The sequence below is a fragment of the Anguilla rostrata genome, unplaced genomic scaffold (assembly GCF_018555375.3).
Source record: "Anguilla rostrata isolate EN2019 unplaced genomic scaffold, ASM1855537v3 scaf0443, whole genome shotgun sequence".
NCBI lineage: Eukaryota > Metazoa > Chordata > Actinopteri > Anguilliformes > Anguillidae > Anguilla > Anguilla rostrata.
This window is the reverse complement of record NW_026985959.1, coordinates 1-4,366: the sequence shown is the minus strand read 5'-3', so window position 1 is coordinate 4,366 and position 4,366 is coordinate 1. Positions and strand designations below refer to the sequence as shown.

The 4,366-nt window shown below is 42.7% G+C and overlaps 1 pseudogene; it reads left to right on the top strand.

Annotated features, from left to right (window-relative positions):
- The first annotated feature begins 498 nt into the window (after nucleotides 1-498).
- LOC135246517 (histone H4-like) lies at nucleotides 499-816 on the top strand (annotated as a pseudogene).
- The last annotated feature ends 3,550 nt before the right edge of the window (nucleotides 817-4,366 follow it).

Genomic DNA, 4,366 nt, shown 5'->3' with positions numbered 1-4,366 from the left:
TTTGCTTGATGAATAATTTGAAAATTCTAAATATTTCTTTAGAGAAAGGTTGAACCCTCATTGCATGTGCAGTAAAATTTTTGAAAGGATAAAAGAGAATAATCAACACAGATCCCTATGTGGTGTGTTCCTTGGCTGAAAACCATCGGGTTCACTTTACGACTTCAAATGAAAACGAGCCACTCTTGGCCCACTCGATACTGGTATTATTAAAGCCTAGGCCCTTTTTTGGTTTTTGGTTTTAAATTCGTATCAACTCTAGATTAATATTCTAGAAATGTAACTTTATGATTTTTATAGTTTTTTTTTCTTTTTCTTTAAATATCTTGTTTGGCATGCAGGAAAGTACCGAATACTCGGAAGAGGGGGCGTGGTGGAGGCGGGTTTACATACTGCCGTCTTTTGTTCATACCAAGCTCCAATCAGGTCGTCCCTTACGCAGATATATTCGTGTTGTTCTGGAGGTAGAGACAGTATTTTCTTGTTAGTTCAAAAAAAATGTCAGGCCGGGGGAAAAAAGGGGGGAAAAGGATGGGTAAAGGGGCGCTAAAGCGCCATCGCAAAGTTCTCCGTGACAACATCCAGGGTATTACAAAGCCAAGCAATTCGTCGTTTGGCTCGCCGCGGAGGAGGGCAAGCGTATATACTGGGCTATCTACGAGGAGGAAGACTGCGGTGTGCTGAAGGTGTTTTGGAGAACGTTATCCGCGGGTGCCGTCACCTACACCGAACACGCTAAGGAAAGACCGTGACCCGCTATGGATGTGGTTTTATGCCCTGAAAGCGTCAGGGTTTGCACTCTGTACGGCTTCGGTGGTAAACTTTTCGTCGCTCGGAATTACACCAAAGGCTCTTTTAAGAGCCACCAATTTTCTATCAAGAGTAGCGTTTTCCAGTTTCTTTATGGGTTTACCCCCAACCTACCGATTTTAGCGGTCATAATGAACATTTGTGTGCAAACGCTCCTCCAATTGCTTTCATTTCTCTTGCGGAGGTAAAGGCCATGTGCACACGTTTGCCTAGCAGATCCCCAGCAGTTGTGCTGAAATGCGTTCGGTTTGAGGCAAGAATGAAACGCCAACAATTTTCCATTCGAATTTGTATTCATCCGACGATTGGTAAGTCTTTGGATTATTCCAACAACGCCTAAGACCCCAGAAGAAAATTTGGTTTTTTTTTTTTAAACCAGCCTGAGTCCGGTCACGATATGGGTTTCAACACTTAGCCTATGTTATATCAGCTGTTCAACCCATATACTCAAATTTGGGCCAAACCCGCATGGAACCACCATCTTACTCTACCGGCCCTTCCAAACTTTTAAACTGACTAGCTTTGAATTTATGCAGAATCGCGATGGAATGTAAAGCTGGGAAGTCAATGCAATTAAAAACCCTTTTTTCTAAAAATAAAATGGCAAATTCGGGACTGAAGTGGCAACAAATGTTGCATACTGAAAGGTACTTTTAGTTTGAAAATCTCTTTTTGGAGTTTGTGTAGCTGTTTCCGAAAAGGCAATTCACGTTTTAAGTTCTTAAAGCAAATATTTCTCAAAGGGAGAGTGGTAATGGACTTAAGAACTCAAAAAGACATAAGAAATTAAACAATGGTAAAATAACCCCTGGTTTAAAAAGAAATGTTGGTGGGGGGGTCTTTTCTTCAGAAGACAGGACGTTATTCTTTTTACAAACCCGCCTTATGAACCCAATAGATTTGAAATATAACATCATGGGCCAACAGCTTCCAATGAAAATTTTTTTGACGTCTTAGCAACGAGGGCATGCAAATTTGCATACATCTCTGGCCAGACACTTAAACAACGACTCAGAACTACATTCTGCCCACATCATTGCAAAATGCCTGAAGCTGCCAAGTCAGCGCCCAAGAAGGGCTCTAAAAAAGCCGTGACGAAGACTGCTGCGAAAGGCGGAAAGAAGCGCAGAAAGAGCAGGAAGGAGAGCTACCGCTATCTACGTGTACAAGGTGTTGAAGCAAGTCCATCTGACACCGGATCTCTTCCAAAGCCATGGGGATCATGAACTCGTTGTCAACGATATTTTTGAGCGTATTGCTGGTGAGTCTTCCCGTTTGGCTCACTACAACAAGCGATCCACCATCACTTCAAGGGAGATTCAGACCGCCGTGCGCCTACTACTCCCGGGAGAGCGGGCCCAAACACGCAGTGTCTGAGGGCACAAAGGCTGTCACTAAGTATACCAGCTCTAAGGGTAAACTGTTGTTGGAATAGTTCTTGACCCAAAGGCTCTTTTAAGAGCCACCTACATTATCAATAAGAGGCAAAAATTAACAAACTATTATGTTTATACTTTAATGGAATCGATAGACGATGGAAAACCCGGCCCTAGGTTTAATGCGTGGCGAGGCTTCTAGGTATTTGAAAGGGTTTGTAATGTAGCCGGAAAGCGTTCATCGCTGACATTATGCATATACAAGTGGCTGTTCAATATTATTGGGATGGCAGATTTGCCATCCCGCCAAGTTACGCCTTGGCGGGGCATGCCCCATACCTATACAGCACCGAGAGTTTGGTACTTTTCAGGGTTCACCACAGAAATAACCACAAACACTCAGCCCTTAAAAACATTAAATTCTGTACATTCTGACCCATTTCAACTTCACATGTCCACACAATAAAGCCCAGTCTAAGGGGATTTTGCGTTTCTCCTCTTTTTATTCTTCCTGCCGCCTATCCCACTAAACAAATGTCTCCCATTGGACATTTTACTGACACCAGCCAAATCTTCACCTACACGACCCAATCAAAAACTCACATACACACACAAAATACCCATACCTTTTTATTCTGGAACATTTCCAGTTTAAACAGCTAGTCTGCTGTGGCCTAGTGGGCAGTGGTGGGGAACCTTGAAAAGTGTCAAACTCTCGGTGCTGTATAGGTATGGGGCATGCCCCCGCCAAGGCGTAACTTGGCAGGATGGCATACTGCCATCCCAATAATAATAGTGTGTTTGCTGAGGCAACCACACTAACAATAACAATAATAAAAATCTGGGAGGTGCAGTCCTCTGCCACAGTGGACATTAACAAAAAAAAAAAAAACCATGGACTCTTTTGAATTGTAAATATTTTAATGGTGATGGGATTTTGCAACATTTTTTGTGGTCTTCAATGTCTTTGTGAGCTTTTGTAACATGTGTAACAATGTGCCTGAAAATTTAATAAAGCCACTTTTAAAAAGGAAAAGGAGGCTCCTCCCACACCCTGGGCCCTGGCCCCAAACCCTCAGCCCTAGTGACCCTGAGGCATCTCAAACCCGTACCATTGAGGCATAAAAAATCTGTCATGCCACTGGTATCAACATCATCATGTTCATAATGAACCAGTAGCAATCTAGCCCTAATCCCCCACCCCTCCTCAGTAATGCACAGGCCACTTCTGTTTACTGTTTACCGTTTGCACTATGTTATGTTATGTTATGTCTGTTATGTTTTTTATTGCATGTTTATCTTACTTATTTATCTTACTTTATGTTCACTGTATGCACCACTGACCAAAACAAAATTCCTCGTAGTGTGTAAACCTACTTGGCAATAAAACCTGATTCTGATTCTGATTCTGATTCGCCAGCACACCTAAAATGACAGGATGAGTGGAGCGCATCGCTAAGGGACAGCTTAACGAGTGCCTCAGACCACCCTTATAAAGGTATACCTTTCATTGGGATGGCAGGTATGCCATCCGCCAAGTTATGCCTTGGCGGGGGCATGCCCCATACCTATACAGCACTGAGGTTTGGCACTTTTCAGGGTTCCCACAGAAATAACCACAACAGCTACAGACACTCAGCCTTAAAAACATTAAATTCTGTACATTCTGACCCCATTTCAACAGACAGATTTCATAAACAACTCCCATGTCCACACAATAAAGCCCCAAACTAAGGGGATTTGTGTTTTCTCCTTCTTCTTCTTCTTCTTCTTTTCTCATTCTTCTTCTCATTCTTATTTTTCCTGCCGCTTATCCCACTAATAACATGTCTCCCCATTGGACATTTTACCGACACCCGCCAAATCTTCAACTACACGACACGAATGAAAAACTTGCAACACACGCAAAATACCCATACCTTTTTACTCTGAAACATTTTCAGTACAAACAGCTAGTCCACCTGTGGCCTAGTGGGTAAGGTTACAGTCTTGGGAAACACAGGGTCTGAGGTTCAAGCCTAGCTAGGAACGTGTTTCTTTAACTGCTTTTACCCTCACTAATAATTGTCTACTACTTCTCAATTATTGGTTTTGCACCATAAATACCCGCCGTTCACCGAAAGTATACCACTGAATTAGACGTAGTCTGCCGTTCAGTTATTAACCCGGGTACAAATTGC